This window comes from Pleurodeles waltl, chromosome 6 (assembly GCF_031143425.1).
Source record: "Pleurodeles waltl isolate 20211129_DDA chromosome 6, aPleWal1.hap1.20221129, whole genome shotgun sequence".
NCBI lineage: Eukaryota > Metazoa > Chordata > Amphibia > Caudata > Salamandridae > Pleurodeles > Pleurodeles waltl.
Window position 1 is genome coordinate 145,710,858 of NC_090445.1, and position 13,513 is coordinate 145,724,370.

At 42.2% G+C, this 13,513-nt stretch overlaps 1 protein-coding gene and 1 pseudogene across 2 annotated transcripts in view; both read right to left on the reverse strand.

Annotated features, from left to right (window-relative positions):
- LOC138299405 (keratin, type I cytoskeletal 19-like) overlaps positions 1 to 13,513 on the reverse strand; it is a 138,747-nt gene that overhangs the window by 62,935 nt on the left and 62,299 nt on the right. The window lies entirely within an intron of this gene.
- On the reverse strand, positions 1,111 to 1,230 carry LOC138302315 (5S ribosomal RNA; annotated as a pseudogene).

Consider the following 13,513-nt stretch of genomic DNA (forward strand, 5'->3'; position numbering starts at 1 on the left):
GCTGGAGATGCTGGTTGATTTCAATGTTTGGGTATCTGGCCTGAGCTGGGCTGACGCATCAACCAGCGTCTTCGTTGTCAGTGTGTTGCAGCGTTCTGCGTGAGGCCCCGTGATCTCAGCGGAGGGATAAAGAGTGAAAAGGTTTGATGAATGTCAATTGCATCCTGCAGTCTCTTATGTAGTGAAACCAGACCGCAGGTGCAGTGCTTCTTATTAAAAACAGTAAACTGTGCTTATTTTACTCATTCCAAAAATTCACCTAGAGAGAGACCTCTGCGAAGCCTCATATATGCTCTATGCTGCAGCTGCTCTACGTCAATCGTAGCTTTCTACTCGCCGAAAAGCGCTTATACGCCTCATCATGGGTAGTAAGCGCTATAATTATAATCACGAACAGAGGTAGCATAACGTTTGTTTGTTATAAAATCTACTAATATCATTTAACAATTATTTTCTTTGCAAATTGGTATCTGCAATGCAAAATATTGATAATAATTATACTGAATTTGTGTGCTCGCATGTTGTACTCTCGCATGTGGAGGTGGGTAAACCAACAAATTAACAGGGACGGCCGAACCATACCCAAAACAAGAGCTGGTTCTGGCTCCAAGAGGCAGCGTGCCAGCCGAATCTTAAAAATATTTGGCATGTAAATCACGTAACAAACGTTATGTTCGAATATGATAATGTATCTTCAAAATGTAAAATACTGTATTCCTTGAACACACTGACACGTTTTACCTTATTAGAATATCAGTTTTTGAAGTATTTACTAACCGTGAGAGTTTGTATGCGTGTACTGATAAACATCCTTACCCCCTCACTGATAACGATGCAATACCTGAAATAAGGGGCAAGTCAGTGGTCTTGTACATCCTGCATGTGGCCTGGATCCTTATCACAGAGGAGCAACATTGTAGGCTAGTAAATGAAACACAAGAGATTTGTGTACTGTACACATCCTGAACTCACGTATGTAGAAGTCCTATCATGACGGAGAATGAACAAAATAAGGCCTTGCTGAATGGAAGCATGTGACTAGGATCACACAATTTGGTCAAGCAGGAAAGTTGGGATTGATGCCAGATTTTCTAATTTCATCCTGTGCTATTCCTACAGCACCTGATATTCCCAGGCAGTCTCCCATCCAAATACTAACCAGGCCCACCGCTGCTTAGCTTTTGAGATCAGACGAGATCAGGCTGCATTCAGAGTGGTATGGCCGATTCAGCAACTTGTTGAGTATCTATTCTGATATCAAAACGTAATACTTTGTCTTTAATTCTTGAAGGATTTGATTAGAGGTGGGTGATAGATAGTATTCACATTCTATTTTTTGGCAGTTTCATGTAAGGTGAATCTTGTCCGAGGACATGAGTGCTTCACCACAGGCAATGTTACAAGGGGAGATTTGCCTTGATTCGCAGGATGCTGAGCCTAGAAGGGGATTTGGACCTGGTTCCCCATGTTCCATGGTTGGTAGGTGCTGACACTGGGCCACATCACCTCCTGGGGAAGCTCAGCTCGTTTTGCGTTTGAGGTTACAAGAGGATCTCGAAATGAGCCAGAGTGAGGCATCTGGCTTGAACTGTTAGTGGCTCACCCACTTCTTTATTTAGCCTTCCTCCATGAATCACAGATAACAGCCTCACTCACATTCTATTCTAGCAAAGAAAAAAGCGTTGTAGATGTAAACGGATAATTTTGGATGTTAAATAGGATGACCTCTTTGACAGGGAAAAACGGGAGTCAGCAGGCTGGCAGCAGCTAATTATGTAACAACCACATCACCGTCCGCAGACATCATTCTGTAGTCACATCAATAACTCTATTTCCCTTTCCACAAACTACGTCTTCCACAAAATACTCTACAAACTCTTAATCACAGATACAATTCTACCACACAAAGACAGACTGACCATCCAGAAACACTCTCCAAATATTGGAAGCGTAGCCTTCAACACTTCATAAACTCACTTTACACAAATATACCCTCATCACTACATCCCTACAGTATGTCTGGAATAACCACTCACAATCCACAATTGCAGCTTCACACACCATGAATAATCTTCCACCAATAGATCTGCTATTGACTGTCACAACCACAAGCTTCACTGCTGTGTATCCACATCCACCACCTCACCACCCATAAACACACCCTTATCCTCCCAGAATACCTTCAACCCCTACAACACTGTCATAGCCTGCATTCACCACCTCAACATACTTAAACACAGCTGCACCCTCCCAGAATATCTTCCACGACAGCACAGTCATAGCATGCATTCACCATTTTACTCAGTCAAACATACTTTCACTATCCATACAACAATTCACCACAATAGTCATTAAATTAACCTGTGCTTAACCTTCTGTTATTTGGACACAGAATTAGCCAGGCTTACCTTAGAGGCAATGTGTAAAGTATGTATGCAGTACACAAACAGAAATGAAGTGAAAACACCACACAAGAAAAACACCAAAACAATTAAAAATAGAGTGAAATTGAATATATACAATTATGCCAGAATGACAAAAATCCAGTCAGAAGAACCAGAGATATATATATATATATATTTTTAGAGAAAATACCACGTAAAAGCACAAAACTTCACTTGGTGTCATCTGGTCACACTAGACTTGGGGAAAGTCACAAGTTTAGGTCAAGAGCGATGGAGAACAGTCGGATACAGGGACCAGGTTACCCCAACTGAAAAGTTACCTTTTAAGTCCAGTGCAAAGAGTTATGTTTGCATTGCAAGAGGGCGTGAGCAGGAGGCTGACTGTCATGGATGCTCTATGCTGTAGCATGAAGAGCAGGTTGGGCATTGCAGATGGTCATCGCTGTAGTGCGAAGAATCTGTCAAGCATTGAGGATGGTTGTTGTAGCTTCGTGCTGGCAGTCATTGCAGGCTGCTGTTGCTGTCGATTCAAACAGCAGGTCTCACTGGAGCTTCACTTTGGCAGTCATTGCGAGCAGTCTTAGTGTTAATGGGCCCGTTCGCAGCTGCGAGGAACCCAAACTTCAGGATTTTCACCTTTCTTTGGGAGGAGTACACTCTAATAACAGCCAAGGATCCAGGACCTGGAGAGGCACCTCTTGAAGATCAAGAACTCACTCCAGCGGAGGCCAGCTGTGCTCAGGCAGGTCCAGTTGGAGGTTCAGGCAGGTCAATTTGCAGGTCAGCAGTGCAGTTGCAGCAAGGCTTTTTTAGCTTGTTGTGTCAATGTAGCTCACACAGAACACAGCCAACTGACCCTTGGAGTCAATCTGGTTAGCATGGGAGGAAGGCAAGCAGGTCCAGTCTTCCATCTCAGAGAGCAAGGCAGTCCTTCAAGCAGCAGGACAGTACTTGGCAGCAGTGCAGTTCTTCTCTGTAACATCCACAGATTCAGCAGTGTTTCTTGAGTCCAATGTTTATGCCTGTTGCTAGCCTGCGTGTACGGGGACTTCCTATTCTACCTCCACATCTGGTTTTCGACAGTAATTACCCTGTCCAGACTCTAAACCGTCTGGGGTGACAAAAGGCAGGGCAGGCTGGTGTCAGATTTCTTTGTGTGTGCAGGAGGCAAAACCCTCTGAAGTATATGTGGGGCAGGGTACAGCCCCCTCCCAGTCATCCTGCCAGGTTGGCCCATCCTGTTCACACCTGAGCCCCCTTTGTGTTACTGTCTGGAAGAGATATACAAACCCCAACAGCAAGCCCATTCACAGTGATGTGACCCAGGACACTGGCAAAAGGCACAAAGTGTTGGGACAACAAAATGCCACCTTTCTAAAAGTAGCATTTTTAGAACTGTACCTTAGAATCCAACTTCACCATAAAAGATTTTAAATTATACTTAGTTTGAGTGTAAATAGCATACCTCTATCTACTTCCACTCCAAAGTTAGCACTTATTAAATGCAAAAAGGTAACCTAGTGTTACTCAAAGGGAGAGGTAGGCCTTACAACATAAAATATGACTTAAGGAGTTTTTCAACTCCCAGGGCATGTAAAACTTAAACTTGCATGTCCTGCTTTTTAAATACAGTGCACCCTGCCCTATGAACCTTTATGACCTACCTTGGTGGTGATGTATAAGTATTAAAAAGAAGGCTTTAGGTCTGGCAAAAGGTTTTATTTTGCCAGGCCACAATGGTAGCTTATAACTTCACTGAAGGCTGCAGTGGCAAGCATGAGACCTGTTTTACAGTACTGTTGTAGTGGGTGGCACAATGAGTTCTGCAAGCCCACTAGAGGCCTTTATTTACAGGTTCTGGATTTATGTAGTACCATCTACTAGGGGCTTACAAGTAAATTACATGTGCCATTTAGGTGTAGGCCACTTTTATCAAGTCTGAAGGGGAGAGCACGTGCACTTTAACAATGGTTAGCAGTGGTAAAGTATACAGAGTGCTAAGGCCAACAGAAAATTCAGCAAAGGGGGGAGTAAAGGCAAAAGGTTTCAGGGGTATATGAAACCAATGATGTCAGGTCTAATAGCATAAAACACTTTAAAACATAACATTTAATAATAGTGTGAGATATATAGGTGTAGTAGTAAGTCTGTAACTAAAGGAATGGTCGTTTTGCTTCTTATCCTGGTTGATACACTTCATTTTTTAGCACGAAATATATATCAGCGTGCTGCACACGAAGAGCGATTAAACAGCAGTATATTCTACAACCATTTTATGCTGAATATTATAGTTATCAGTCATCTGTTTGATAAGCAATGTAACTACACAAAGGGAGATCATACGTGCCATCAACTTAAAACTGGAAAGTGGGAGATTTTGAAAAACAAATTGGAGGAATGCATTTTTCCTATTGGTGTACATTGAAGTGGAGGCAATTTAAGGTGGGGGACAGATAAAATAAAAGCATGTTTGGCTTCAGAAATTGGAAGCTTCCCACCGGAATTGGCTCGGTTGGCATGTATGGAAGTTGAACATGAGCACATGCACACTGCCATGTTTACTGCAATTCAAACATGTTTTTACAAAGCCTGAGAGGCTTCTGCTCTCCAAGTATCACAAATGTCAGATTAAAAATGAAACCAAAGAAGAACTCACATCGGTGCTGTGCTTTCTAAACAGAGAATGTGAGGGTCATCTTTTAAAGGAGCTTTGACCACACTACAAGACTCTCTTAAGTTATACTGGTAGAAGGCATGGAGGCCAGACAGTTGGGGAGAGGGGAATAAACTGGTGTATGCAAAATAATTCACACTACCTACTGGTGCAGAAGTAAGGCATGAAGCACAGAGTGACACTTGAACTAAGGGTGAAGTATTGGTACACTAAAAGAAAAGAGGGACCTAAACACTGCCATCAGTCATTTGTCAAGTAATGTAAATCCAAAAAGCAACCCTGTCAGGTATATCCGGTCTCGCGTTACAGTAACGCATTTTCAAAACATATCTGCACCTCTGCATGGTCTGGCATTTATCACACATATCAGATGAACACTCATTTGTATTAGGACTGCAAAGGCGCTGAGAGGTTTTTGAGTGCATACTCCATATACAGCAGTTATTTTCCTGTATGGAAGTCACTGTCTCTTTAACGCATGACAGTGCAGGTGTACAGTGAGGTGACCTTCCTAGACATAACTTAAGAAAGTCAGCAGCTTAACCAATCTCCTAAACACTTGCTGATGATCCCTCTACACGTGGCACTTCCCGCTAGGCACCTGGGTCTACAGACTGTGTGTGACCTTAGGTTACATTCATACTTCATCCAAGGCCTCAAAGGGATGAACACAGCAGGCAGGAGGTCTGCATGTAAAGAGTGACCTTGGCATGAGAGATCAGCTGAACTGGGCAACGCATAGAAGCCGCGGCAGTGAAACAGTGCTTTGCACCCGCCCTAGACTGCTATGGTGGGGCTGCCTATTACAGCGAGACGCATGTGCAAGAAGCAGGTAGGTGAGAAGGGTTGTGTTGATTTTGACTTAGTGCTTGTTGTGCAGATTCATGTCCTGTTAACCAACACAATGCAAGCTGCTATTAAGCATCACTGTCACTACATCCAATCCAGGTTTTGTCTTTGCATTCTGGCAGCTGTAGGCTTATTCATCCCATTTTAAACCTAGAACTACAAGTAACAGAATGTAAAGAAAGGCGAGATGCCCTACTCACCCTGTTTAAATGTTCATATTGTTGTTTTATCTAAAAAAAAAAGTCATGTTTGTGTGTGATATTTGCATAGCGCGACCCTAAATAAAGACGACAGTATAGTTGTATGTTTTGTTCACTTAATCTAAGAAAAATATAACTTTAATTAAGTGACAGGGTGGCCCTTTTAGTTAAATGGTTGTGCTGATGTATGCAGTGAGCGGAATTTCTCAGCTTCAAGTTTCAGCAAGGACAAACCAGTCTGCTATCCTTACAAGGCTGTTAAATTAAAAACCATTACATTTCATTATAGTAATATCTGTTGTTTTCAGCACCTAGAAATGACCCACGTATGGTATAAAGGGCTATGTACCAGCAAGTTACTCTGACCATTTTTACTTAATAGTAGATAAGAAAATATATATATTTTTAATAATACCATTCATCACTCCCAACCAAACGGGCCAACTGTTGGCATGAATGTCACGCTTGTGCATGCTCGCCAAAATGTAGCTGAAAGTAAGTTAAAAATATTCTCACCGGAAAATTACCTCCAAACCTGGAGTGTGAGTGTCTCCAGAATAAACTGAACTATTCTCTGTATGTGACTTGAACATTGTTCATTCTGTTGGCTCAAAATTTCCAGGACAGTCATGTTAGACATTAGAAGTTGATTACCGACTGAGCCTAAGCATGTCAAAAGAGTCAAATTAAGTTATAGTTGATGTAAGACTTTATTAGACTACTACACTAACAGCTTAGGGAAATGTATAACCTTTAGTTAATCAAACTGATGTAACTGCTCTTCCCTTCAATGATAAGGTGTTACTCAAAGTGTCACACAGAAGCCATTGGAATGTCACATATTACTGGAGAAGTGTGGCTCAATGGTTAGAGCGGCAGACCCTGATACAGAAATCTGGCTGGGACCAGGGTTCAATTCCCACCTTGGTGGGTCTTGGGCTTGATTTCCTCAGACCTGATAATTCTTGCATAAGTGCCTAGTCTAATTCATGAGCCCAACTCTGGGCAATAGCTTGCTTAATCTCCACAACAGCCCCAACAGTGCTGGGATGCTTGGCTTCACCTTGGAGGTTTCCCAGGAGTGGGCACCTCACAGGGAAAAGCCAGGAGGGGTTCCACAGTGGCATGCGTACAGCACCTTGAGACCCTAACAGGTGAGTAGTGTGCTCTACAAGTACGAAGTTTACAGTTTATAAGCATACCAAAAGCATGGCAATGTCATACGTAAGCATGCAAATATCACACATAAGCATACTGCAAGCACAGAAATGACACACATAAGCATTCTGAAAAAGTGGCTATGACAAAGGGAAATTAATATGTGCACATCCACATATTCACCTGTAATAAAAATAAAGCAGGATTTTTTACAGCTTGACAGTCATTTACAATCTAGGTGTTGCAGAAGCCAGAGTATTTAAAGATAAAAAAAGAAGAGCTCACAAAGGTGCTGTGTTTTGTAAACAAATAATAATAAGTCCATCTTTAAAGAAGCTTGCCTTACATGATTTCGGATTGGCACAAGAGTTGCCAATTAGGAGAGTGGGGGCTGTCGGTCGGAAATAATTCACAGAGGCTGCTGTTGAGGATACCAAGAATGGAGCAAGTACTAACACTGAGGCAGAAGTATTGAATAGTGAAAAATTAGAAGGATTCACAGTAACACAAACTGTGTTGCTGAGAGAGTAGGAAGTGAGTGTGTGTTGCACTTTTTTAGAGGCTAGTCAAGGGCGTTTGTAGAGATACCATTACTGGAATCCAAATATATATAAAAAAAAAAAACTAAGGGTGCATACCTACAAGAAAGTGTTGCATCATACATGATGCACCACTTTTCTTGCACTCACCCTTCTCCACTCCCCCCCACTAGCACCTAATGACACTATGCTTGTGTCGTATTTACAATATAGCATACCAAAGCAGTCGTTAGCACAACAGCGTCAAGATTTCTGACACTATTGTGGCGCTTTGCTTGTGTCGTATTTACAATACAGCATACCAAAGCAGTCGTTAGCACAACAGTGTCAAGATTTTTTACCCTATTGTGGCGCTTTGCTACACTAGCATCAAAACTGTTGACGATAGTACAGCAAAGCAGAGGGAGGCCCATTGAATATAATGGGTGAGTCATTTTAATACCTGCTCTCAGCGGGCATTAAAAATGATGGAAAAAATGGTGCAGTGATATGTTGTAAATTTCACTGTGCCATTATTTCGGGCCTCCCTGTGCCAGAATGCCCCCCTTGCATAAATTATGCCCGATGCAGGCATATTGTGGCTCAGGGGTCGCAATGTGGCACAATGGAAGCATTGCACCACTTTGTAAAAACCACCTTAGACCGCTTTAGCATAAAATAAATTATGCTATGGCAGCGCTGAGGTGGTACAATGGCTTGTAAATATGCCCCTAAGTATGCAGTAAGTATGCAGAGAAAGCAGAAAGCAGTCACCGGCACCAGGAAAGCAAGCAAGTGATCAGTGCAGTCTTAGAAATGCTGGACCGTGAGAAAGTAGTATAACTAAGGCTGACGGACAAGCAGCAAAACAAGTAGTGTCACTGACATTGACGAACAAGCAACGAAACTATGAACAAAAAAGGGCTCAGAAAAAGCGCCTACCACACTCCTTAGAGAGAAATGTGAGTACCGTCACGTTTAAAGGCACATGACAAGCAGCAGCAAGGGCCCAGTAGCAGTGTTTAGTCAGGACAAAAAAAAGTAAAAAATACTTTTATTTTTTTTAGAAGGACACATTGGTCCGCATGAAAGAAGAAACTATTTTTGTGTGTCTGACAACATTGTGCTTGGACCGAATGCTGTCAGTCACAGAGAAGGGATCCAGTGGCTGCAGTGGGGCGGCCCACCGCCCTATGATGCATAATGTGGTGGACAGAAGCAAAATATGAATGACACTGTAACAGATCTATGGATGAAGAGAGCTGTTTGAAATACCAGTAGTTATGTCTACTATGCATTATTAAATAATTATTTGGGAGACAAAGGTCTTGGTTGGTGCCAGACCGAAAAATTCAGTTTTTATTGTATTTTGATTTTTAAACTTCTTTCATACACCTATGCTTGTAATGCATTGATCACTGAGCAACTTGTAAATTACATGAGGCTCATTTTCAACAAACGTAGTACTAGACTTAGAAGATATAACACATAGTAAAAGAAAAGCTTAAGTGTAACATACTTTTTTTACACAGAAATGAACGTGAATTTAAAATAAAAGATTCCTAACAGCAAAGGTAGAAGAAAAGTGTGAGTTGTGTACCCCATCCAAGATCATCCTGCCTCTGGGTAACTGCACCGTACTTTGCCTGTGGCAATAACAGTGAAGTTATCAATATAAACACAAGAGGATTGTATTCATACTGTTATAACATCAACACATTATGTTTTTCTTCTTTGAAAACATATCAAAACCAAAACATTGCATGCTCAGCCTCTCTGGGTGCAGACTTTTTGCTGTTTACTCCACAAGCGCCGTAGCTTCAACCTATTAAATATTTTGTCTTTGATCTGATTCGGATCTATTTCTCAGCCACTCCCTCACCAAAGCCAGATTTATAATTGGGAGGTAGTTGGATTTTTCTCTGATTTCTAGTTAAAGTGCTAAGTCTGGTATAAAATCCTCTCTTGAAATTGTCTCCCCATACTAGCCTTGGGGGGAGGAAATTCTCCTGTGAATTTAGCACTTCCTCCAGAGCCTGGGTCTACGCCCTGGGGAGTTGGTCAGTGCCACTGGGACCTTGAGAAGGATCATTTATACAAACTCTTATGCGCTTATAGCGTGAGCTGTGTAGACGTCCTGTGAGTGGCCAGATACTGTTTTCATGCACAAAGTTTCTTCATAACCACTCCACTCCGCACGACTCCACTCTAAGCTACTATGATCTACCCCACTCCACTCTATCCAACTTCAGTGTACACTACTCCAGTGGTTCCCAACCTTTTGACTTCTGTGGACCCCCATTTTATCAGTACTGGAGCCCGGGGACCCCCACTGAATCATTATTGGAACACAGGGACCCCCAAGGAGTCATTACTGATGGCTGGGACCTAATATTATTAAATTTATTTAAGCAGCCGCAGACCCCCTGAGGAGGCTTCGCGGACCCCCAGGGGTCCCCGGCCCACAGGTTGGGAACCACTGCACTACTCCATTGTATGCTACTCCACTCTATTCTACAATATTCAAGGGTACGCCACTTCACTCTACCCAACTCCACTGCACACCACTCCACTGTACTCCACTCAACAGCTCTGTAGTCCACTGAACAACAGTCTACGCCCCTCCACTCTATCACACTAGACGCCACTCAATAACCACGCCACTGTAAAACAATGTACTCCTGTCAATGCAAGTCTACAGCACTCTAGTTTAGTGGATAGCATTGTATGGCACTCTACTTCACTGTGTGACACTATGCAACTCCCTCTATGTCATTCCACCCTACTTTACTGTACTCAACCCCATGAGACACTCCTACACTCTACTCTACTGTACTATACTGTGTGTACACTACTCCACTTTATGCTGCTGTATGCCACTTAACTCTAATTCACCCTATGCCACGCCACTCTACCACACTGTACAGCATAGTACTCTATTCCATGCTACTCCACTCTATAATACTGTAATCCACTCTATGGCTCTCTACTGTATTCCACTCTACAACACTTTCCAAGACTACAACACACCAGTCCACTCCACTATACAATAAACCACTCCACACTATGAAACATTTCTCCACTATATAGTACGCCAGGCCACGCTACCCCACTCCACAACACTCTACTCTACTGTACAGCATAACACTCCACTCTATAACAAATTAACTCCACTCTATCCAACACAACTCCACTCAACTTCAATTCACTGTACTCCACTATATTATACATTAACCCACAGTTCAACACTTCACTCAACACCGCTCCACTCTACAACGCTCTACTACAGACTATGCCACCTAACGAGATTACTGCACTGTATCCCCGTACACTCCACTGTACAACTCTGTACTCCAGTATATCCTGGGACACCCCACTGTACAACATTCTACTCCACTCTATGAGACTTTCCAGCACTTTACAGCACAGCACTCCACTGTATTCTGAAACCCCACTCCACTTTATGAAACTTTACTCAACTCTGTACTACTCTACTGGACCGCACTCCACACAACTGTTTTCTAGGAAACATAACTCCACTGTATGACACTTTACTCCCTTCCACTCTGAAATACAACACTTTACGGCCATACACTCTACAACACTGTCCTCCACTGTACTGTATAACACTCCATGGAACAGCAATTCACTCAACAACACTCTACAATATGAAATACCTTTTTATTAATAAGAAAAAACAATGATATTCAATGAAAACAAACGAAGGTTAAAAGTTAGTTATAGTTAGGAAAACGTCATATATTCTTTCTATACAAACCAAACTTACATGGCACAAACATTAGAAACTCTAAAGTTATAGTTACACTTAAAATTTCTGACGTACGTACCATATTTAAATTATATTAACTTTATTTCTTCTCTCTATACAAAACAAACTTAAAGTACACAAAAAATAAAAATGTAAAATTTACAGTTTGTACTTTTATGCATCACCTTTACATTGTTATAACTAGTGCTCCTCCAGGCACCACACATCAATAAATATTGCTTGCACCTCTACCATGGTCTGTGTTCTCAGAAATGGTGGGATTTGAGATGTTATAAGTGTTGTTGTAAGTGCTACTACAATTTCAGATGGTATAAGTGATGTAATATGAAAGGTATGAAGAGTACATGGAAGAGTGGCAAATTATAGTTATTGTATGGTGTACAGTTTATCGCAGGCCAGGCAATCACCCCACCCCTACTGGTGCCCAACTCTACAAAGCATGTAGCTAAATATTTTTTTAGAAACACATTTTATTGTGTTTAATATGCACGTGTACATCAAAACAAGATAACAACATTGTATCCATATTGCATCCTAAGGTGCCTAGGGTTTCCAAGGGTAGTAGGGGCATTGAAGATTAACCAAATGTTTGGGGTGGGAAATTGTACAGTACATACATGAAACGCATAAGTACCAGCATTTTAAAGAGGGCCACCCTTCCTATCACAGTGAGAGGGAGCTTGGTCCACTTATAGGTCTGTTTTGGGCACACAATGACCCCGTGGGTGTCCTTTCTTGGGGAGACCCACAACAGTTTGAGATCCAATTTGGGCGGGAAGAAGCCTTCTTGTACTGCTTCTGCATACAGCTTGATCAGTTGTAGGCAAGCAATGTCACTGAACTTAAAATGTACTCACAAGGAAAGTCCTATCCATTAGCATGTCCTGTATTTGCGTCTCTATCTCATCCACTTTGAGGGGAGTCTCAAGGTCATCCGGTTCTATTTTCATAAGATGTGGAAGGGGAATCTCGGTGAGGTGATTGGCTTTCTCCCATTCTGGCCATGGATTGTGTGTATTTTATGTTTTATAATAGTCTGCAAATACCTCTGTATCTCAGTAGATGTGTGTGGCTGTCTCCCAGCCCAATCAGTAATGTGGGAGTTTAGTTTCAAACCCATATCTCTAGTCGCCAACCAGTAGAGGAGTTTCCCACACTTGTCCCCATACTCATACACTTGCCAGTTGGATTCCCTTAAAACAATGTTGTGCCTTGTCTAGTGCGAGTTGTCACAGCAAGGATCGGTGTAGTTCGAGCTGCTGACTGAGTGTGTTGGATGCACCACATAAACTCTGTTTCTCTACCTCTAAGACTCAGGCTTCAAGGTCTGTGACATTTCTACGTTTATCTCTCTTGACCTGTTTGAGGTACACCTTGGTCACACCTCTAATAGCAGCTTTACTTACAGCCCATATTGTGCTTGCTTCTGCCACTAAACCTTCATTTATCTCAAAATAGGAATCAAGTTCCGTGGCTAGGTAGTCTGTGAACCGGTCGTCTACAAGGAACCAGACGTTAAGGTGCCATATTGGTATTCTGTGACGTACAGGGGACACTATGCAGAAGGTAAAAGAGGAATGGTCCGCTATCCTCTGGAAAAGATACTAGCCGCTGTGGTATGTAGCATGTCAGTGGTTGTAAGGAATAGGAGGTCTATCCATGAAAGGGTTGTGACGGATGCTGAGGTATGTGTACATGCTTGTTCAATCAGGTGTCATGACCTCCGGACATCACAGAGTCCCAGCAAGTCCACTCATACTCTAAGATTTTTGGATTTCTCTAGGTGTTGCCTTGGAGGGGTGGGTGTTGTGTCCACATTTGAGCGTGGATTAACAATGAAGTCACCCACACCCAAGGATTGTGATGCCAGGTTGTAACCCTGCTATTATATCTGTAAGTTAGCTGAAGGTTTGTGTATG